This window comes from Phascolarctos cinereus, unplaced genomic scaffold, assembly GCF_003287225.1.
Source record: "Phascolarctos cinereus isolate Bilbo 61053 unplaced genomic scaffold, phaCin_HiC Scaffold_726;HRSCAF=1367, whole genome shotgun sequence".
Lineage (NCBI taxonomy): Eukaryota > Metazoa > Chordata > Mammalia > Diprotodontia > Phascolarctidae > Phascolarctos > Phascolarctos cinereus.
In genome coordinates, this window is record NW_027556098.1 from 172,619,278 (window position 1) to 172,644,208 (window position 24,931).

At 38.4% G+C, this 24,931-nt stretch overlaps 1 protein-coding gene across 1 annotated transcript in view; it reads left to right on the plus strand.

The window, feature by feature from the left end:
* The first annotated feature begins 22,337 nt into the window (after positions 1–22,337).
* Positions 22,338–24,931, plus strand: part of LYPD6 (LY6/PLAUR domain containing 6) — a 154,562-nt gene continuing 151,968 nt past the window's right edge. The window contains exon 1 of the mRNA XM_020984665.2: positions 22,338–22,862. The gene's annotated coding sequence lies outside the window, so the exon portion shown is untranslated. The remainder of the gene's footprint in view (positions 22,863–24,931) is intronic.

A 24,931-nucleotide genomic window follows, 5' to 3' on the forward strand; every position in this document is an offset into this window, starting at 1 on the left:
TTGACTTTTGTCTTGCCACTGGACTTTGATGACTCTGGAAGAGAGAGTGGACTGACAACTATGTGCAGCTCTGCCTTCCTTAAATCCAATTTATGCACAAGTCACTATACCACCCTGTGATGTCATGGGTCCTCTTCAAAAATGAAGAATGAGTGGATAGAGCACCAGCCCTGGATTCAGGAGGACCTGGGTTCAAATCCGGCCTCAGACACATAACACTTACTAGCTCTGTGGCCCTGGGCAAGTCACTTAACCCCATTGCCTAGCCCCCCCCCAAATGAAAATGAAGAATAAACAACAATAATAGATAAATAGTTTGATAGGTTAAAAAAAACCACATTGCTTCTTCATTGTCTCATTTAACATAATAGGTACCCACAAGTATGAAGAGAGGCAGCATAGCTTAGTGGATAGAGATATGACCTCAGAGGCATGAAAACCAGAATTCATGTCCCACCTCTGACACATGGCTGTGTGACTGGGACCCAGAGCAAGTCATCGAACTTTCCAATGTCTGGTGTAACTTTCTAAGACTATAGGCTGCATGGAAGGTTCCAATCTGAATTGAAAAAGGGAATTCCCCATAATAAAGAAATCGTGGGTCTGATCCTTATCTCTAGAGATGAGGAAAATGAGTCTCTGATATAGCTAAGCCACTAAGTCTTGGATACAGGACTCAGGCTCAGGCCTTCTAAGTTCAGTATTCTTTACATGACTACAATATGTTTCTAAATCAGCGGTTCTTAACCTGGGGTCTGTGAAGTTAAAACAAAACAAAACAAAATAAACAAACCAAAAAACCCCAATATGCTAATAATATTCCAAAATAATTGCTTTCCTTTGTAATTCATATGTGTTTTATTTCATATAATAATGCAGCTAGGTGGCACAATGGATAGAGCACTAGACCTGGAGTCAGGAAGACCTGAGTTCTAATTAGGCCACTAGCTGTGTGACCCTAGATATGTCACTTATCTTGTCTCTCCCTTAGTTTTCTCATCTGTAAAAAGGGATAATAGTGCATCAATCTCCAGGGTTTGAGGATAAAGTAAATTAATATTTATAAAGAGCTTTGCAAAATTTAAAGCACTACATAAAAGTAATTATTATTGTTACTATGATTGGTTTTGTTATTTGTACATTTAAAGACGGTTTCACCAGATTGCCAAAAGGGCCAATAGCAAACAAACAAAAGGTTAAGAATTACTGCTCTAGCTAATATTTTATCTAGCTGATATTTTCATTTTAAAGGAGAGGGGAATTTTTAAAGATAAAAGGATAAAAATAAGACAGGTTAAGAGGAGGAGGGAGAGGCAGCTAGCTAAGAAATAAAAAGTTGGGGGTGGGATGAGATAGATCAAGGGGACTCACCTTTTCCATATTGTTGTTTCTGAATATACCATTTTCCTTAATATCCAGAACCTTACCAAGCTCCCACCACCCAATGTGGGGTCTATCCCCTCCCTAGCCCAGCACCTCTCACTCCCTGAAGCCAACTGTATGACCCTCACCCCACACAAGCTCCAATCCCCATCTCTAGGGCCCACTTTCTTTCTCACCATGCATGGGGATTGGCTGCTTCTTAAATGTAGTCTAGCCTTTGTCAGCCGCACCTGGACTTTACTGGTGGCCAGATGTCAGCACTTCCTTGGAGGAACAAAAGAGTGTGGAGTGTTCTGCTCATGAGAAAGTGAGCAGTTTGTGTTCTATCTTTGGTTTTGGTTTTCTATAAAACTGAAGACTTGTTGAAGGGTGGTTGTCAATGAAAAGGAGCCTTGCGCTTTCCTTCACACTTTCTGAGTATCAAAGGAAGGATATTTTAGCAGAGATTTTGAAGCTACCCTTTTGAAGTGATTGTAAATAAAGCAACAGAGGAAGTTAGACTCAGTCAGGGAGGGACCAGAAGACTGTCTTGTTAGAGACTTCATATCTATGCAGAGAGACACACAGATATCGAGAAAGAGACCTAGAAAGCCAGAAACAAGGAGATACACACCCAGAGACAGATACACTTTCCAAGGCATACTGATACAAACCCCTTAGGATGATGTAACCCTTTTTCTCCCCTAAAGAATCCATGGAATCTCGATGGTAGGGTGGATTTGGATTGGAAGTTGGAATTTCTGGGTTCAGATCCCGTTTCTGTCACTTATTACCTGCATGTCACTTGGACACATCACTTTACCTCTGTAGGCATCAATCTCCTTATCCCTAAAATGAAGACGTTGGCCTAGACAGTCTCTATCTCTTCCAGCTCTACATCTGCGATTCTATGAAAGTCAGCTATCTACAACTTTGTCACGGTATTGACGGAATGAACTGGCACTGGATTTGCATCTGGCTTGCTACTAGCTCTCTATCTTTATAATTATTATCATTATCTGTGTTTGGGAGTTCTTTTTTGTGGCTGTGGTTTAATTCAGTTAATTCAAAGTCAAACTTTCTATCCTGTATCTTTCCATTTATGGTCTCTCTCTGTCTCTCTCTGTCTATCTGTCTCTCTCTGTGTCTCTATTTCTCTCTGTGTCTCTGTCCTCCTCTCTCTATCTCTTTGTCTTTCTTTCCGTCTCTTTCTCTGTTTCTGTCTCTGTCTCTTCTCTCTCTGTTTTTTCTGTTTCTCACTTTTTCTTTCTCTGTTTCTCCCTTTCTTTTTCTCTGGGTTTCTCACTTGTTCTGTCTCTCTGTCTCTCTCTCCCTCTCTCTGTCTCTCTGTCTGTCTGTCTGTCTGTCTGTCTGTCTGTCTGTCTCTCTCTCTCTCTCTCTCTCTCTCTCTCTCTCTCTCTCTCTCTTTCACACACACACGTTTATCTGGTATCTGGTGGTATAGTAAAATGAGCACAGGATACAAAGTTACAGGAACTGGCTTTGAAATCCCACTTATGCTTCTTAATCTCTGGATGAATCATTTCACCTTTCTGGGCTTCAGTTTCCTTCTTTTATAAAACGATGAGGTTAGATTAGATAATCTTTAAATTCCCTTTAATCTCTGAATGCTATGACTAGACTATCTGACCCCTCAAATCCAAGTATTTTTTACTAGGATCCTTTTTCCTAAAACCAAAAGTTTTCTGTCTTCTTGTCCATGCCTGTTCCTGAACAATATGTCCTGTTGTCCTGTTCAAATATTCTTGAACTAAATTATTTCCCCTTATTTTCACTATCTTTTTGTTCCTTCTCAGACCATGTGCTTTCGTTCCTGTTGTTTTCTAAATCCAAGATATCTCCCCAAATTAGAGAAGCTTCATCTATTTATCTGTACCTTCCTGCTCCTAATTATCAGTTCAATTCAGAGAATTATAAGTTTAAAGCTGGAAAGAACCTTATAAATCATCCATTTTTAAAAATTTAAGGGATAAGAAAACTGAGGCCCAGAAAGGTTAAGGGAGTTGTTGAGGAACATGCAGGTGGTAAATATTCCCCTCTTGACTATGCTTCTGGCTTTCCAAATAGGCATCCATCTGTCTCCAAGGCCTTCTCATCCTGGAACACACCTAACCTTGCCAATCCCTTTCTCCCAGTGGTTAATTCCTCCTGGGCCCTCCATTTGGGGCCCCTTGCAGGCTGGCCACCCTTCATTTCCCTCCTAACTGTGCTTCTGACCTTCTAGACCTCAAAATCATGTGTAGATATGGAAGTTTCACTGACATAGCCCCTTTCAGCTCCCTTTTTAATGTTTTCTTTCCCCTTTAGAATATAAGCTGCTTGAGGGCATTGACTGTCTTTTTTTTTTTTACTTGCACATATTTGAATCCTTAATGCTTAGCACAGTGCCTGATACATAGGAGCTTAATAAATGCTTGTTGCTTTTCCCTTACCTTGATAACTCAGGGACTCGAATTCAGGTCTTCTGACTCTAAATCCCTGTCTCCTTTCACTATACTCACATTGCCTCTCAATCTAGCCCATTCATATTTATTGAGTGTTTATCCTAGGCATTGGTTGATGAGAAAATCTCAAGGGTATGACAGCTTATGACTTCTCCTTAATGTCCTTTGAACTAAGTTTGAACATCTTGCCATCTAAGCCTAATACATGCAATGTAAAGCATAAACATAACTTCAAACCAGTTGTAATAAGAATAACAACATACTTCCAAATGTATATAATAGAAAGAATTCACCGCAATAATTATGTAATGAAAGGAATTATTTTAGATATTCTTTTCGGCAAATTGCTCTGTGAAATTTGGGAAGATTTCTAAGCTTGGGGATTTAAATTCAAGAAATCATCACTGCTTGAAATTCGGTAATCATAACAGTTTACATTCATAAAATTGCTTTCTTCACAACAACCCTGTGGAGAAGATAGTACCATCAGGAGCTTCACTTTATAGATGGGGAAACTGTCCCATGTCCATTGCAGAGGGAAGAAGTGGTTAAATTCCTGTTTCCAGGGTTGGCCCAGAATCTACTATATCATGCTTACTTATAAAGTATTATTGTGTGTTTCACATCCTCCCCAAGTAAAATATGAGATGTGAAACACAAAGAAGCAGTGTGATCTAATGGAAAGTGTAGTAGATAGACCTGGGAGCCAGAAAATTGGAAATGGAAATACCTGAGTTTATGTTCTCCCTCTGACACCTACTGCCTGTGACTGTGGGCAGATAACCTAATCTTTCAGGGAAGCAGGCAATGCTGCTCTAAGAATATCAGTTATAAACAAATGACAGAGCTGCAGAGGGGAATCTCTACACTAGGAAATCCTCAACAATGAAAGGACCAAACCAATCCAACCAGTCAACTAAAGACTCTGCTACTTTAAAGCCTCCTATTGCAGTGATAATGGACTAACACAGTGAAATATTTTGTACAGGAATTTAAGGAAGGGGTGTGCATGCATACGTGTGTGTGTGTGTGTGTGTGTGTGTGCCATTTCATTTTAACGTAGGTATAAGGTGATTTAAAAGGAGGTAGGATTTTGTGCCTTTTGAACTTGAAAGCAAATTCCTGAATTTATTACCATCTTTTAACTAAGAGCCAATAAATACTTAACACTAATGCTTTTTTGATGAATTGTTAATTATTCTGTTATGAATCCTTTCTGCCTGAATGCATTGTGATAAAATAAGTTTGGTGTATAATTTACAGATGTCAACACAACTCCATAGAGGGTTCTGTCAATACTATTATAATTTCATTGGTCTTTACAATCCTCTAGGTAGAGGATTCTCTATACTTGTGGTAAATGAACAATGAAGAATACAGGATCAGATCTGGAGGAAAGTCAGTCAATAAACATTTATTAAGCACCTATTATGCAGCAGGCACCATGCTAAGCAAGGAGCTCAGAGTCTTGGACATGGAAGCCAATGCCATATTGGATGCTCCCTTAACTGCCACACTGCCAGGGTGTCCAGTTGGGACCAGGCCTAGACAAAATGGCAGAGTTAATCCTTAGCATCTCCAGCCTTCCTGTACTGTGTGCCCTTTTTAGCCCCAGCACTGTCCTAGCTCTCTCTTAGTTTTCCTAAACATCTTCCTTGTTCTCTCTCCTTCCTATCAAGAAATCAAGATTTTTCAGTCATTCATGGAATTATATTGTAAAATTTCAAGGTGGAAGGAAACTTAGAGATCATTTAGTTCAATCCTCTTGTTTTATAAATTATTATTATTATTACTAATAAAAGTTTATATAGTGCCTTTGTATCATGCACTGTGCTAAGCACTTTAGAAATATTATCTCATTTGATTGTTAGAATAACCCTAGGAGGTAGGTGCTATCATTTTCCTCATTTTACAGTTGATGAAACTGAGGCAGATAGAGGTTAAGTGATTTACCCAAGGTCACACAACTCATAAGTGTCTGAGGCTTTGAACTCATATCTTCCTTACTCCAGGTCCAGTGCTCTATCCACCACATCAGCCAGCTGCTCTATAGTAGGAGAATGACTTTTTTCAGTCACAGAGGTAGCAGAGTCAGTAATTAAACCTGTATCTGTGGATATCAGGTGCAAAGTTCTCTCATTTTTGATTCTGGATCTCTGATCACAATTTTTCTTGATTGAGAATGCTGTTCCTACTGCTCTTCATTTACCAAAATATTTACCCTCCAGGCTCAGCTCCTTTGTGAAACCTTCCCTGACTGCCTTGAATGCCTTGAATTGATTTTTCCTTCCTCTGATCTCTGGTGGAGACATGGATATTATCTATCCACTCATTTGGAACTTATCCATTACTGACTAGTATGACTTGGTCTGTCTTATCTACTTCACAAAAGTCTTAATGTCATGGATGATGGATCTAGAGTTAGAAGGGACCTTAGAGGTCATCAGGTTCACACCCTCATTTTGCATTTGAGGATACTGAGGCCCAGGAAGGTTAACTGACTTGCCCATGGTGATACAAGTAGCACTGTTTAGAGGCATTGGTTGGATTTGACAATTTATTGTGGAATGAAAGTAAACCTTGATTCCTGTGGAGCACAAATTCTGATGGGTTGTAACAAGCTAGAAAAGTTCTGGGTTCCATCCCAATGACAGATTGTGTTTGCTGTCCAAGGTCCAGCTTAATTAAGCACAGAGAGGCTCATCACCCATTAGGGCTGCTACATGATGAATTTTTTGGTCATGGAAGCCCATGGGAAGAAAAAAAAAGGGAAAAAAATGAAAAATTTCCCCCAATCTTTTGCTGCTTCCTTTTGTTTCTGAAATGATGGTGGCAGATTGGTTAAGAAAAGAGAGGATCATAAGAATCATTAAGTTTTTAGACCAACTATAAATATTGATATCACTGCTATTATTTTAAATGTAAGATCATCATCCAATGACCAACAAGTTAATATATTACTAAAGGATTGAATCGCATAAATATTGATAGGAAGTCAGAAAATAGAAGAAAGTTACAACTAAACAGAAAAGATTGCTTATGGGTTCTCCCTGGAGAAGCAAAAAGAGGAGCTAGTGGAACAGGTTTTATCATACACCAAAATGCAACAAATGCGATCACTTCATAGGACATTTATTCACCTTGTCCTTTGTTGTTCACGATGAGTATAAGCAAAAAGCCTATGAGAACTGTAGTTTTGTGCCAATATCTATTGCAGAAGATAAAAATGTGGGAAAATGAAGTGTCTTCCCATGAAGGACTTGATCAGATTCTCCAAACCAAGTCACAAAGACAGACAGACAGACAGACAGACAGACAGACAGACAGACAGATAGATAGATAGATAGATAGATAGATAGATAGATAGATATAAAATAGGCTTAGAGATTATTTTAATATAAATATGGGTATGAGGTATTAAATGGCAAAAATATGTGTTGGAAAATATGTTTTAGGATTAAACAATGAGAGATGAGTGAAGTAAGCATAACCAGAAAAATAATTTATACTCTAATACTGATATTATAAAAATGAACAATTTTGAAGACTTTTATAAACTGATGAACAAATGACCAGAGAGGAGAACAATTTATACACTAGCAACAACACCATAAAGACAAGAAACTTTAAAAACCATAAGAACTATGATCATGACAATGACTATTCATGATTCCAGAGGATCAGCGATTAAAAGTCTATCTACTTCCTGGCAGAGAAGTGAGATATTTAGGATACAGGGTACAGAATGAGACATGTATATGTACATATGTGTGTGTGTATAGTTTTATTTTGCTTAATTATACATACTTTTACAAAGTTTTTTTCTCTCACTTTTAATGGAGTGGGGGATGGAAGAACGTTTAAAAAAGATTTCTGTTAATTAAAAACAATTTTAAAAAATAGAGAGGTGAGTATGCTACAGATGTGGAATGTGGCATACATTTTCAGATGAGATCACTGTATTGTTAGTTTTGCATAATTGTTTTACTTTGTTACAATTTGTTTTACTTTGTTACAAGAAATTTCTTATGTAGTGGGGATAATTTATAAATATAAGATAAAAACAAAATGAATCAATAAAAGATTTTTAAAATGTCAAATGCTTGTCAACTACTCAGAAGTCTTACATCCGTGTATGAATAGTTTCTTTAAAAGATGTCTTTTGATTTATATCACAATCATTGAACAATATACTCCCCCTTGAACATGGCTTTGTAACAAAGAAAATATTCCACCTTCATAGCCCCCTACATCTCTGAAGTGTTTTCCAGTGTTTTCATTTACTTTGTTGTATTGATATAAATATCTCTTCACATATATATGCATATATATACATACATACATACATATATATATATATATATGCCATTGACAAATTAGAAAAAAAGAGCAATTCAAGAATAAGACACACAGTGCAACAGTTCTAACCTAACCTATTTATATGAATCATTGATGATACAAAAGAGGAAATAGATGAAGGAAAAGACGTTGATGTTGATTATCACTATTTCCTGCAGAAGTTTGACCTCCATAATGAAGCCAAAAGAAAACAAGAACTGAGTAGGCAAGGGAGAACTTGATCTTATCACATAGAGAAACATTGTAGCAAGAGTAACAGATAGTGTTGAATGCTGGCTTAAGGCAGTGTGAATAGTACAAAGTGTGCTGGACTGAGTCAGGAGAACTGGATTTGAATCCTGCTTCCAACACTTAGAGCTATGTGACCATGAGTTACTTAATCTCTCAGAAATAAACCTTCAGGGATACTTTAAGTGTTCACAGGATATACCTTTGTGGCTAAAATGTGTTATCAAATCAGCTGCAAAAGTATTCAACAGCCATCTTTTGCCACATACTTAGATATCCGAAGAAACTCCAAGACACATAGCTTGTTGCCCTTGTCCCATGTGGTCTCATGATCTTATTATGTGTGATTTTCATAAAATATTTACATTATTTTGCTAATTATGTATTGAAGACTTGCTCATCCTCCTCTCAAATTCTGACTAGTAAAAGATGCCCAGACAATATTCCAAGTTGATGTAATGTAATTGTTGGATGGTTCTTCTTCATCCAGGATAAGCCTGGTGAATTAGGTGCCATAAGTACTGGAATGTGACTGTCTTTTTCATTTGATTAAAGACAACTTCTAACTGTCTCCACCTCTGATAGGGACCATATTTTTGTTTACTTTCTGAAATATTTTTCTACAAAATGGAGTTAGTGATGTCTGTAGAATCTACTTCATTGGATTATGTTTGGGATGAAAAAAGATAATATATAACATAATTAATGAATTGCAAACCTTAAAGTGCTATATAAAAATATGAATTGTAATTATTTACTATCATAGAGGATGTTTTACACATGATTCAAGAACAAGAGATATACTTGATAAATGGTTAGCTCTTTCATATACTCCTGTTTGTGGAAAACAATGTGCTGATTGCTTTAAGACCTAGAGTATTCAAGGCCTCCTCTGTGAGATCCATCACCATTCAAAAGATATCAGCCTAACAATCCACAATGGAAAAACCTAATGGATGAAGAATGTCTATTGTTTAGACTCTGATATATAGTTAGATGGACAGCCTATGGAGTTAGGGAAGTAGTATGTGCATATATCAGGTAAGGACTGTGGATGAACTATGAGATGATCCCTGAACTGAATAGGAGGAAGATAAAAGGCTGGATTGTGTCTTTGAAATTCTCTAGCACCGATTCCAAATTATGAACTGACATAAACTGCAGCTTTAAAAAAAATTCTCACAGTGATTCAACATGACTATGAATCATGAGAGCCCGCAATCAAATTTGTGGGTGTCCCAAAGGGAATTGGAGTAGTATGAAATGGGAGCAAATAGGATAAAGCCAATTATTAAATTTTTAGTATGATAATTTACACCTTAGAAATCAGAAAATGCTATAAATCAGAGACTGATTTATTGTTATGTTGACTGTTTACACTTTAAAAAGTGATGGAGAATATGTTAACAATGCAGATTAAACTGGAAATGTCCTCTGTGTGTATGTGTGTGCTTTTTGTTTTTTGCGTGTGTGTGTGTGTGTGTATGTGTGTGTTTTTAGAGAGCTAGTTGTTAAACATTTATCAGCACACCCCTGGATGTCACATATTAACAATACAGATTAATAGCAAAGCATGCAGAAAGTGTAGTAAAAGATATTATTTATGAAATATATGATAAAGAAAGGAGATGGCCAGTCATGTAGTCAGAACAAGATATAAGACACAAGCAATTATGTTGCTTGCACTGGTGCTTCCAGAACGTTAAAAGTCAAATCAAGTCAAGTTGACACACATTTATTAGGCACTTACCATGTTCCAGGCATTGTACTAATAGCTGGGAATACAAATACAAGCAGAAAGAAAGACAGTCCCTGTCTCTAAGGACTTCAAAGGGGGGAAGACAAACATAAAAGAAAACTGAAAATGGAGGTGGGATGGGGAAGAATAGGTACTCCACTGGGGTGGGGGTAGGGCAGGAATACTGGAGAAAGCCTAGACAGTCAAAATAAGAGTCTAGAGAGGAATGAAAACATGGCTGACTTGGGGACTTTCCTTAAAATGGAAGGTCTGGGAACTCTGGGAGCTGAGCAAACATAGGAATAGGCAGAGTTGGTTGAAGGGGTGGGCACTGAGTACACTTTCAGTGTGACAAAGCCAGAGCCATGTGAACTTTCAGGGTGAGGAAGCTACTATGGCATGGTAGAGAAAGACCTGAGAGTCAGGGAATTGAGCGAGCAGAGGAATGAAACAATGAAAGACTTGGAGGAAGGACTCTGGCCTGCCAATATATTTTCCATTGATAATCTATGGAAAGGCATGAACTAGAATTGAACAGTATAAGATGATATTAAGGATTTGAGTTCAGCTCCAATAGAGGTTGTGTCCAGCTCCTTTAATGAGATCACACATCTATAATATTCCTAGTACAACTTTTAGGTCAGAAAAACTGACTTTGGCCTAAGTCCTCATTTTAGGCAGCAGGCCAGAAGCAAAGTTGTGGAACTGGGAAAAGAAAATTCAATTTACTCACAGAGTAGCTTACCCAGTCTCAGGGAATTATTATATATAAAGAGGGGTTGCTGATATACAAATATTATCCATCTAATGTAGGAAGTGTGTCTCTATAGGAAATGAGTTGGCCAGCAAGTCTTATGAAAGCTAGGTGAACTGGGAACCAATAGTAGGCCTCTGTCATATAGTGAAGTAATATTTTAGAGTGGAAAATGTTTCTAGACTTGTTGAATTCAGGATGTTATTGTCAGGTGGGTTGTTGTAATGATCAATTCAGGGAGAAAAAAAATGATTGTTTGATAGAAATGTTTTCTTTCTTTCTTTTTTTTTCTTTTAACTATAACCGAACTTCACATCAGTTGATTTCATTATGAAGTAAAACCCTTTGCAGATATAAACACATGACATTGAGGTCATTTTTCCATTATAGACACACATACATACATACATACATACACACATATACACATATGCAGCTGGTAGAAGGTCTTTGGTTTTTGGACTTGAAGGTTATGTGGAACACTGGAATTTTGGTCCAGCTATATTTCCTTGGTTAACTGTTTGTAAAGGGAATTTCATTTCATATGCTAAAGTAGATTTTTAAAATTTCCTTTGCCTGAGAAATGAAGACAGTTGGGAATTTTGAGTAGATCATAGAATCATAGAACCCCAAGCAGGAAGGAACCTTAGAACCTAATCGGTGTACTCCACTTTAAAATTAGGCTTTATAGTGAGTTAAAATCTTTACACATTCTGGCAAGAATTCCACCCCCCATCCCCGCCTTTCTTTTGGACAAATATTTTATGTTCCTTACCTTCTAAGACAGCCTGTATTTAGATAAAAGCACCCCCTTCTGGTATCTCTTAGGAACATTTTAAAAATGACCTTGAATCTTTTAATAAGGGTTACTGCCAAATTAGGGCAGTGATAATAAGTTTCTTTTTGTTTTTGTTTATAAATTTGTTCTAACCTGATAAAGCATTAATAATAATAATAGTATGTGGCATTTATAGGTCAATAAATTTGAAAAGTGCTTTGCATGATAATTCATTTCACCTTTAAACAATTCTGTGAGTTAGATACTATTACTGTCCCCATTTTTAGATGAGGAAACTGAGGTACAGAAAGGCTAAGTGACTTGTTCAAGGTCACATAGCTAGGGAGTACCTGAGATGGGATTTGAACTAAGGTTCCTGACTTAGGACCTGTACTGTATCCACTGTGCCACATAGCTACCTTAAATATGACTTCCTATGTTAGAGTTCATCAAACCACTTATTAACTATGAAAATTAGTTCTGGGCCATAAGAGAAGATTGACTAGGGAGAGTAGTTGAAAATAGAAACCACAACTGAAGAGCTATATTTCTTTGTGCTTTTGGATTCTTATTTCCAAAAAATACACTGTCACTAGGATGCTGGTAAGAATTAGGGAGACCAAAGAGGAATCTCTAGTTTACTGAAATATTTTCTGGGGCTGAAGATTTTCTAGGACTTCTATTCCAGGGAGATAGCATAAATGGAAAGGCCCAGAATGTAACGAAAGCACTTTAGCCCTTAGCATAGTGCCTGGCACATAGTAGTTGTCTAATAAATATTAGGTGACTGTCTCATGGACTTTACCTAGTAAACTAGCAGGTAAAAGAAAGAACAGTGACCAACATTTATACAGGCTGTCCCAAAAGTCTTAGTGCAGCTTTAAGCTTTATTACCCAAGACTTTCATGATAGCCTCTGTGGTGCTTTAAAGTTTGCCAAGGACTTTACATCCACTATCTCATTTCAACTTCACAACAAGCCTTTGAGATAGATGGTCGAGTTACCATGATTCACATATTACAAATGAGGAAACTGAGTCTCAGAGAAATTAAATGACTTCTCCCTGGTCACAAAACTATGAGAGACTGAAATGGGGATTTGAACACAGGTTTTAATGATTTTAAAACAAGCTTTCTATCCATTCTACCATACAGGTCTGTGACAAGGGTTTTGTACAAAATGTAAAATTGGTCATTAATTAACTGCTTCCAGTTGTATGATATACTCCTCCAATGAAGTATTTTAGAGAAGCCCCCTATATTCTCTCCCCAAGTAGCACATAAACTCACATACATAATATTGTGCAATGTAAATCACACTGGAAGGCAGGTTTAAAAAAAAACACATATTGCTGAACTTATTGCCCGTGAAACCTACTTCTCTTTGGGAATTACCTTCAGAGCTAGTTTATAAACCATGCAAGAAAATCAGTCTTGTTTTATAGGCACACCTCATTGTTGACCCAAATGATATCACTTGGCCTGCTTATTTACACTTATTCATTAGATTTAGCTCTGAAAAGGCTTTTTGTTTGTTTCCAAATATTAAATCCACTCTCAAAGCCTCCAGATTTGCCACCACTGAGCGTATTCAAAAGAAAAATCCCAAAAATACTTTTAGAAAGGTCAGCATTGTTGAAATAAATATATACCTTCCCAGGGTGATTACTTTTTTTAAAATAGTATTTTTTCCCAATTACATGTAAAGTAAGTTTTCAACATTCGCTTACATCAGATTTTGAGTTCCAAACTTTGAGAGTGATTACTTTTAAGGGGATAACATGTATTGGCTTGCATAAACTCAGCATGTATGCTAAAAACCAACCACAATACTTTATAGTAGACCCTTTTATGTTTCATATTCTAAAATTCAAATTTATTAAAAATGCACACATATATATGTGTATGTGCATGAGAGGAAAAAGAGAGATTTCATGGAAAGATAGAATTTCATAGCTGAGAAAGATCACTTGTTGTTGTACAGTTGTTTTTCAGTCATGTCTGACTCTTCATGACCCCATTTGGAGTTTTCTTGGCAAAGATGCTGGAGTGATGTGCCATTTCCTTCTTGAGTTCATTTTACAGATGAGAAAATTGAGGCAAACAGGGTTAAGTGGCTTATACAGGGTCACAGAGTTACCAAGTGTCTGAGGCCAGATTTGAACTCAGGAAGATGAGTCTTCCCGACTCCAGGCCTGTCACTCAATCCACTGCACCACCCAGCTTCCCATGAGAAAGACCATAAAGATCTTCTAATCCATTCTCTTTAAGAAGTATGAATCCCTTCCACAACATCTCTAATGGGAATATTTAGCTTCCTACAAAATATTGTCAGTATTGAGAAGCTCACTGCCTCACAAGGATACCAATTCTCGTTTCAGACAGTTCTAACTATTAGAAAATTCTTCCTTATATTGAGACCAAATCTGTCTCCTTAAAACTTCCACCCACTAGTTCTATTTTGACCCATTGGAGGTAAAACATATTATTAGGCTACCTACCAAAGTGAAAGTCTACAGAGCCGTTGTGCTGACCTCATTGTTGTATTCCTGTGAAACCTGAACAGTATACCAGCTTCATGCCAGGAAACTGAATTGCTTCCATTTGAATTGTCTTAGGAAGATTCTGAAGATCTCCTGGCAGGAGAAGATAGCAGACACTGAGGTCCTTTCTCGAACTAAACTTCCAACCATTCAAATTCTACTGCACAGAGCACAACTCTGATGGGCTGGCCACATTGTTTGAATGCCAAATGTACACTTGCAAAAAAGACTATTTTATGGAGAACTCACACAGAGCAAGCACTCACACGGTGGTCTGAAAAAGCAATACAAGGACACAGGAGACACTGGTGTAGGACCATCCAACATGGTGTGCTCTCATCAGAAAAGGTGCTGTGCTCTATTAGCAAAGCAGAATTGAAGTAGCTTAAAAGAAATGAGATGTGCAGATTTAGAGAATCTACCCCAAATGTTCATGTGGACTATTTGTGCTTGACCTGTGGTAAGCCTTCTAAGTTTGTATTGGTCTGACCAGCTGCAGTTGGACACACTGAAACTTGACTCTAACATAGTGACGTCATTTTGGTCTTCTTCAAGAATGAAGGACAACAACCAAACCAATCAATATATATTCCATGAGATATACGTATATATATATACATATACACATATGTATACACACATACATAGACACATGCCATAACCCACTCATCTTTCAATTGATGGGTACCCCCTCAGTTTCCTATTTTTTAAAAATCATCACAAATAGCTTCTATACATGTTTTTGTACACATACATCTTTTTCTTCTTCCTTTGATCTCTTTGGGGGTATAGATCTACTAACAGGTATGCAGTTTAAAGATTTCTTTTGGGGGGTTGGGCATGCAAAGTTTCAAATTGCTTCCAGAATGGCTGGACCAGTTCACAGTTCCACCATCAGTGAATTAGTGTACTTATTTCTCCATAGGTTTTCAAGCATTTGTCCTTTCCCCTTTTTGTCAACTTTGCTAATCTAATGGGTGGTGCCTCAGAGTTGTTTTAATTTGCATTTCTCTAGTTTTTGGTAATTTAGAGCATTTTTTCATGTGACTATTGATAGTTTGGATTTCTTCCTCTGGAAACTGCCTACTCAGATCCCTTGATCATTTATCAATTAGGGAGTGGCTCTTATAAATTTGACTATTTTTGACATATCTTAGAAATGAGGACTTTATTAGAGAAACTTGAAGCAAATAGTTTTCCCAATTTCCCACTTCTCTTCTAATGTTAGGTGCATTGATTTTGCTTGTGTGAAAACTTTTATAATTTTATGTAATTAAAACTGTCTATTTAACCTCCTGTAAACCTCTCTATCTTATTTGGTCGTGAACTTTCTCCTTATTTATAGATCTAATAGGTATTTTCTTTTACATCTACTAATTTGTTTAGGATATCACATTTTATGTCTGAACTATGTACCTATTTGGAGCTTATCTTGCTATATAGTGTAAGATGTTGGTCTATACCTAGTTTCTGCCAGACAGCCTTCCAGTTTTCCCAATAGCTTTTGTTGAATAGAAAGTTCTTGCCCTGATAGCTGGGAAGGTGTATCTTTTTAACAAAGATATTCCTTTCTGTGATTTTATATGTCTCCATATTTTTCCAATGATGCTATATGGCTCTATATTGCGTAGATAGAATACCACAGTCTTTGAAGACTTAAAGTTGTAGGTCAACCAAATATCAACAGAAAGATTCATTGTGGATATGAGTAGACTGCACCAAATGAGCAACAAAAAATTATATAGGAGAAATAGTATAACGGATATCATTATAGAGGTGTGCAGCCAGAAGAAGCACATGGGGAAGTTATGTAACGAGAGTGGGAGAAGACTGAAGGAAAAGTCCATAAAATATAAATAGATTCGGGAGGAGCTTCCCCAACATATTGTGTGGCCCTTTATGAAAGATGTATAGTGTCCCAAAAGTTATAGTGCAATTTAATACTTTATTACCTTAAAACTACCCTAAAACTTTTGGGACACCCTGTATAGGAGATGTGCAAGAGCACCAAACAGTGTAAAAGCTTGAATTATAGTCTACACTGTTTTAATGCAGTCTGCACTGTTGCAGGAAGTACCTGTCTTGATGGACCACAGATGCATAAAAGTCCTGAAATGTTGAAGCAATTTTGTGAAAAACTGAATTCGCTTTTCTAGGCATAGCCCCATTACAACACTACCTCATATTGATCTTGAACTGCATTAAAACCCCTAATTCTTTTTCACATTAACTGCTGTTACTCCATGCTGTCCCTTTCTGAAGATGTATGGCTGTACTAAGATCCCAGAGACTATTTTAAAGAAATTATCCTTGTATCTACCCTAGAGTCTAGTACAGTGTCTTGTACACGGTAGGTGTTCGATGAATGTTTGTGGCATGAATGAATGAATGCCGAAAAAATTTTCTTGCTGAATTTTGGTTTTTAGCTTGTCCAACATTATTCTTATCTGTTCCATTCCTTTCATATTTGTTTTTGGTGATGTATTTTCTCCCTTTTTTGTTCATGTTCTTTAAAAATCTGAGCTCATTGGAAAGCTCTCTGTGCAACCATATTGATCTCTTTATATCCTACCTTGAAATTGTATTGTCAGAATTTAGGTTTTTCACAGCCTTCAATCCCCCTTAAATCACTTTTTTTAAAGGATTTCTGTCCATTGGTTTGTGTCTATCTTTTCACTGAAGGCTTTGAAATTTGCTTTCCTAAAATCCATAGCATAACTATTCTCAGCACCCCTTTCCTTTGCCATTACAAATTTTGAGATGTCATGCTCCCTTTTCCTCCAAGGTGTCCATCACTTACACAAATCAGTTTTTCTTTTCTGGTTAGAATTTAGTCCAGGGTAGTAGTTCCCTTCATGGCTTCTTCAGTTTTCTGAATGATGAAATTATTACAGGTTGAGTCAAGATTTTATCAAATGTTCGGCTTTTAGTGAAATGAGACTTCCAGCACATGCCCAAATTTCTGTAGTTCCCTTTCATTATTATATCTTTCCTCTGAGCCAGTTTTGTGATTTGTATAAAGAACAAACATCATCCATTCCCTCTCTTTCTGGCCAAGTCTATAGTGTATGTCCACAATGATACCACTTTTCTCCTTTTTTCCTCCTCTACATGTTCTCTGTGATTCCTTTTCCCCTCAAAGTTTCATACTGGTGTATACCACCCTTCAATCAGTAAATGTCCTTTTGAGATGAGGGAACACAGCAACACTGGTCTTGAGAATAAACTCTTGAAAACCTTTATGGAAGAGGATGGTGGACAGTTATAAGAAGAATTGCTTCATAATACTAAGAGAAGTGAAAGGAAATGCATTGAAATGATGTTTTTAGGAAATTTTATTTAAGCTTTCATGAATTTAATTAATTCATTTAAAATTTATTTAAAATTTCAAGAATTTAAATATAGGCATGAGAACTAAATAAGCTCAGTGTCATCAATATTAAGCAGCAACAACAAAAACAAAATAATATAGTATCAAGCAAAATCAAAGAGAAGAGGAAAGAAAAGCAAATTTGCAGAAAGCTTTGAGAGAGATCCGATTACTTCAGATTATTCTAAGAACATTTAAAGATGAAATCAGAAGCAGGTTAACAAATAGATAGAGAATGGAACAATATTCCAGCATTTCTGTAACAAACTATCTTGTTCATCAGAACAGTGCAACTGCCACATGTGGATTCATACACCTCAGCTCCTGAGGAGGAAGCAGGAATGCTATGAAAGATGATGAAGGTGTGAAGAGCATCTGGACCAGATCATTTGTACTGGTAGTCTAAGACGGAGGTGACACAATTTTGAAAGTGGTGAGGGATTGTGTCTTAAGATACTGAAGACAAGAAGGTGCCAACTGATAGGTAAAAGCTAACGATTATTATTACAGAAAAAAAAGTCAACTGAAAGGACATCAATAACTACCAGTACTTATTTTCTCATCTCTGTAAAATCTCATGAAAATGATCACAGAATATGTATCAAATGAGCTCTTGATAAAAATAGGAGAAATGAATGGGAAAGTTGTTTGAAAATAATACCATATAGTAGACCACATTGTTAGAGTCCTACAATAGACTGCAAGGAACAAAACAAAGAGAGAGAGACCGTTCTGTTTCTTGTTTGCTGTTGTTTGTCCTCAAAGAGGACCAATGACATTGCAAGGTGATATTTTGACTTGTGTGTGAACTGGATTTAAGTGAGGCAGAGCTGTGCAAAGTCATCAGCCTTGCTTTCTCCTCCAGAGTCATAGAAGTCCATTGGCAAGACAAAAGTCAAGACTGTTGATTGATTGCAAAAACAAACAAGCACACAAACAAAAACCAAACATTTGATTAAGTAAAGCAAAAGCCAACCTGCAACAAGATGCTTTCCATGCATATGCTGAGATCATTAAGGTTCCTTAATGGTTTCAATCACAATAACTTTTTTTATTTTTTACATTCTTTTGATCTTCAATATTAAGTGAGGCATATAACAAGGAATTGTGTGCTTGCCAAAAATGTGTGCCACTGTCATGAAGAATGTCTAGTAAAGAGTCTAAATGGAATAGAGCTTTAATATAGGTGATGAGATCTTCTAGATATTCCTGTTTGCAGCTGCCGTGCTGATTTCATTAAACTCCAGGGTACTACTCAGCAGACTAAATGAGATCCACAATCACTCAGAGAGGTCAACTTAATAATCTACATTGAAAAAACAAGTGGCCAAAGAATGTCTTTTATCTAGACTATAATTAATAAGCAGTTAATTAAACTACCTACTGAAAAGGTACATCAGCATGTAGCTCTTAAATTGGCACTATAGAAGAATAATGATGTAGGCCCAAGATTGACTAGGAGGAAGACAGTTGGCTAAACTATGTTTGGGAAATTGTGTTGTTTTTTCAATGATTTCAGGTTGTTCCCTGAAGGAAAAAATCCATCTTTTTAAGACCAATGTTCTACTAGTAGTGTTATATGACTACAAATCATCTCTCAGGAAACAAAATTGTCAGCAACTCAAGGAGCAATGAAAATATGCATTGTGGGTCTAAATTGGCTGAAGAATATTAACAACAAAGTATGAAAACAGTAATGTATAGAGTAACACCTAGGAAATGTATGATCAGAAAAGATGGTGGGCCAATCACTTAGTGAGAACACAGGGTAACTGATGAATGACTCCCAAACTGCCCTGGTACCTATGTAATGTTGAAAGACCCAGAGGAAAGTCTTTAGAACCTTGAGTGGACCACCCCACCCCACCCCACCACCACCATAAGTGTACATGTATAGGAGTTTCATAGGATGAGAAGGAAGGCATGGATGAGTTTTGGTTTATCGAATTTGTATCTACGAGATCATAATCCATTGAGATATTAAAGAAATATGAAATATGCCAACTAACCACATAATTCTTCTCCATAGCCTCCTCTACTAGATTTCTTCATTTTGAACAAAGTATCTCCCTTCTCTTGCCATATCCTAGCTGTGATTCCTAACATGTGATATCTCAGTGGTATCAGTGAAGTCATGTTTACTTCCTTGTGTTAAAGTTTCCTATTCTCTTTATTGCTTATACTCTGCCTGTATACGTGCATACACAAACATACACAAACACATACGTGTAGTCCCTTCCCCCAAGATCATTTATCTATGTATATGTGCATTTATGTTTATTTTATATGTGCACAGGTCCTTGCTTGGGGAAAGGTGAAAGAACATGAACAATATCTATGTCCCAATTTATGAGAGTTAGAAAGAGTTCACAGACAAGATAGAAGAAGTAATTCACAAATGGAGTCAGGAAGAAAAGAAATGTAAAGAGTCAAAGCGGCAACAACACTAATGTCAAGATGTTGGCAAGTAGAAGAATGAAGCACAAAGAACAAAGGTAAGAATAAAAAATTCTGAACTCTAGGAGCTATAATTCCTATGGTTCATATATTCTTTCTTCCCATGCATGGAAGTAGATGTATTAGGGGTTTTTTTTTTAAATCATAGGGGAATAATATATACATACATGGATGTGTATATGTTTATATACATATAACTCCATGCATATAACATATAGATATTATTATTCCATAAATATTTTTTTGACCTTTCCTTTATTTCTTTTGCCCTATAAGTTGCCTCTGGAAGGAAGAAACATATAGCAGAAACCCTGTAAGTCACTTACAATAATTCCTTATTTTCTAGACCTTTTAAATAGCAAATGGAACTCCAGTATTTTGTGACTCTATCTAAGAATTTCCCCTGATATCTGTCTTGGCACAATGCCTAACATACCTGTTTTCTATTTAACATGAAAAGAACAAAAGTATTATAGGCTTCATACAATAGCAGTCTTTAAATACATGCCCCAAGGTGCTGTGTGAGTCCTGAAAACCAATGTTCAACTTACTAGAACTTTTCACAACAGAATGCTTTTAAAAATACAATTACAATATACTAAATAATTTTCAGTAGAAGTAATTTAGTTGTTTTCCAAAGATAATGATGAGTTTTCTAGAACCCTTCAAATGCTTCCACTTCATCTCTCTTGTGACCAAAGAACTATGCACAATTTGTGGGACAGGTAGGCCATATGGTTTTTTGTGTGGCCTGAGAATACCACAAAAATTTTCATTTGTAGGAAACAAATTGAGCATTAAGAGGAAGGGTATCCTTGACTTTGGTTTCATTAGTACCATGCTCCCAGGTAATAATTCTTGCTTACTTTCATCTTGATCCTGTGTAAGACATTGGACATACTAGATTACCAAGCCCCTAATTTCAGTGAGCTTCTATTTTGATAGACAGTATCGTAGAATATTCTTTCCCCCTCTCTTGCAGGTTATTAGTAGTTTTTTTCCCCTCAGCATATTTATTGAATCAAAGAATTATGCTTTCTATTTGGCAGCCCTTTAATTTTCATTCTTATGAATGCTGAATCTAACTTTTTCCATAAATTCCAGGGAAGAGAAGAGAAATAATTGGAATATTTAGGGACAACCAGAGGGCCAAAAAGAAACATGAGCCCTGGACTTTTAAAAAGACTCAGCCCTGCAGCTTATTAGCTGTGTATCTTGGGCAAAATACCTTCCACCTTCCTGAACCTCAGTTTCTCCTTTTGTAAAACCAGGAGGTTGGACTCCAAGGCCCTTGCAGTTTTGATATTCTATGATTCCATGTCTAGTTAAAGAGAGAATGTTTCCCTCCATAAACTCTGTAAACAGTTTAAACGATTGAATGATAGGGGACCTGCTGAGTTCTCTGACTACCACTCAACCCAGCCAACCGTAGGTCTGCCTCCTCTGCGCTGGCCTTCCTCCAGCTTTCACCTTTCCCAAGTCAGTTCCTTCGGGTGATTTACTTCAGCCCTTCCTTAAAACTTTCTATTAGCTTCACTAGGGCTCATTCTTTGGGCGGGGCAGGATAAGGGGTCTGGTTCACTCCAAGAAGGTCATCAGCCCCTCCTGGAGGTCTGTTCAGATACGGCTAAACTATAATGGGTCTGGGCTCCACACTGGCAAGTTGGAGGGAGGAAAAAATGATTTCCAACATTGAGGTGAAAAGCAGTCCAGCGCAAGAAGACTGTGCCAATTTTATTTGGAGGAGGATTGTGTGTGGCTTCCATAGAGGCGGCAGGGAGAAAGCCAACACAAGAATAATTATTGCCATTGCCCGCAGCTGCTAGTTTCCCAATCTATGGATGCTTTCCGCCAGCTCTCCTGTCTGGTATCACCCCCTCCCCAACAAACACACCGCATCCCATCGCTTCTATGTGATAATTGTAAAAATAAACCGGTCTTGACCGTGCCCGCCGTGTCTGCAACTGGAACTGCTTCCTCTGCACGCACTCTGCTGTGTTCAGTGAATTTTAGCTATATCAACTTAAGTGAATTTGGGATTTCGTCAAGTCCCTGTTTCTGAAACGAGTGGTTTCCCTGACGCTGCGTGGTTTTCCTGATGCTCTGCTGTTTCCCAAGGATTCCCAAAGGCACTTGGTCGAGGTAGTGAGTAAGGATAGTCTCCACACAGGAAGGAGTAATGCAACCTGAGAAAACAGTGCTATAAATAAAAGATCACTGGGAACTGACTCTCAGGGAAGGTCCCATGATCCCTTCTCTTTCGGCAGGACAGGCTCTGCGGTCTGACCCTGGATGCTACAGCACAGGCCAAGAGAACAGTTCAAAGCCATTTAACTCACCTTGAAACCCTTCCCCGGACTGCCCCGGGACCCAAAGGCACTTGGAGCTGGCAGTCCAGAAGCTCGAGTTTACTTTGATTTCTCCAGCTGACTATTCAGGAGTTGGGTTTTGTTGGCCCGGGCCAATAAGAAAGCCCGGTGGTGGGCTCGGCTTCTCCAGCCGCTTGGTGATTGGCCCCGAGCAACAGAGAGGCTGGAAAGCTGGCCAGCTGAAGGTTCCATCGCTGGAAGTAGGGGGCGAAGTGGGAGTGACAGCGCGTGCCCCTTGCAGCCCCCCACCCTCTCCTCCCGCGCACCCCCCTCCACGAGCTCCGCTCCCCTCCTCTTCACTCCCCCTCCCCTCCTTTCCCCTCCCGGCCTCCGGCCGCGCGCTGGCTGGGCTCCGCATTGCACACTCTGGGGGAACCGCAGTGTGCATTCGTGGGATGGGGCAGCGGGTTGCTGGAGGCTGGAACCGATGCGTGGCTCTGGTGAGTAAAGGCGTCTTTCCCTAGGGAGCGCAAAAGCAGAAAGGGTCCGTTCAAATTGTCCGGGTTAATCTGGGACCTCGACTAAGTAAAGGGAGTGTTCGGATCCCTTCGGTCATTCCAAGCTGCCCTATTTACTGAGATACCTCTGAGAGACAAGCGGGGCTGTGTGTGTGGGGGGGGTGTAGTGGAAGTGGGGGGTCTCACCTCTTCTATCCAGGGCTGGGACGCAACGCCCAGTAGAGACCGCGCTGCCAGGGCAAGTAGAAAGGAGTGTGTGTGTGTGTGTGTGTGTGTGTGTGTGTGTGTGTGTGTGTGTGTGTGTTTAAGAGAGAGAGTGAGACAGAGACAGACAGAGAGAATGATAGAATGTATTTGTGGAGGAGGTAGAATGTATTTGTGGGGAGGAGGTTGAGTGTGTCAGGAGCCGCCAAGTTCAAGGCTCAAGGCCGGAGAGATTTTTCCCTCCACGGCAATTTAGAGCTTTCCCATATTGAGTGTGTGCCCACTCGGAACTCCAGCTAGAGAGTTTTCCTCGAGACAGTCTCTGAATCCGTCCACATGTTGCTGCAGAGGTGTCCTAGTGTGGCAATGTCAAGAAGCAGTGCACACCAAAGCCTCTTGCTTTCGCTGGAGAATGGGGAAAAAGCCCCAAAACAAACCTTGGATGCCCTTCATCCCCAGGACCGTCGTACAATGACCACGCCTCAACAGGAGGCTTGTAGCTGTGAGCCAGGATCCCATTTAATTAAAAAAAAAAAACACCACCTGATAGTTAGTCTTGGTTTGACATGGACACTTCTTTTCTCTCTCTCTTTTACCAGTTCATGTTTGGGTCTAGTTTAAACCAACCGTGGCTTAACTCTGACTACCTGCTTGCCCGCCTGGCTCTGTCTTCTATTGTGGGTTAGAAACTTGCAAAACGTGGTTGCTGATTGTCCCCCGAAGCATAATCGGAGTCCTTTGCACATAATCAGAGTCCCGAACAATGGCTTCTTCCCTTTAAAGTCTTCTAAGTGGATCGGGCTCCCCAGAGCAGACACTATTGTATATAGCTTGGTCCCGTGCATCTGTCTTCTCAGAATCATAGGCATTTCCTGGATAGTTCAAAAGTGTTATGGTTTCAGTGGCAGACGTTCCGTAGAGACGATGGCTAGAATAGCATTAACCTGCCAGGGCAAATGACATAAAGAATGTTAAGCTTTCTCGCTCTGGTAACCTGGCCAAGGTGTGACCTCCAAAATTCAATTTTCTTTGTGGGAGGTTGGGGGAGCTTAGGTACTCTGGGGAAACTCTTTTTTTCTTGTTAAATTGGCTCTCAGTGACATATACTCTGTTCTGTTGTGGTCTGGCCAGCCATTGCAGATGCTGTTATATTATTAGAGTGAGTCCCTGAGAGCCCTATTACATTTTCTTCAGCGGGGACCTAGAGGTGTTTTTTTTTCCCAATTGGATCTGCACTTCATTTCTCAAATACTGCAGACATTAATGGTTACTGTATCTGTGCACACGTGTGTTAAGTTTGCTAAAGATATTTGTGCAATCGTCCATGAAATGACTTAATGCACATTTATGTTAAACCCATTTAAATGTAAAATGCCTATCCCTTTTCAATTTTCATTTCCACACAGTCAAAAGGCACTTGGTTACAACAGGACTTAAGAGCTTTCACTGTTAAAACAGAGGTTTCTCACAACTTCAAGTCAGTCATAGTAATTCAGAAACCTATGTGAACACTGGCTTAGTATAGCTATGTGCATGCTATGCTGATGGTTATGCTAGTATTAGTTGTTTTCTTTATTTTAAAACACTAGAATCTTCCATGGCAAGAAGATAGACATACTTTCCATTGGAGGCAATTTGTGAATCTATTTTTCTCCAAATAGTGAAGGTTTTAAATCTGTTGCTTTATACACCATAAGGGCCAACTGTGGACAAAATTACCTAGTAGGTGAGTGCATCTTTGGCACTCTCCTCCTCCTCTCCTCTTTTGAAAAGTCTCCTCCTTCTTATTCTCTCTCTCCAGCCCAGAGTAAGAGACAGCTCTTAGTTATCAGCTAATTTACATTGAG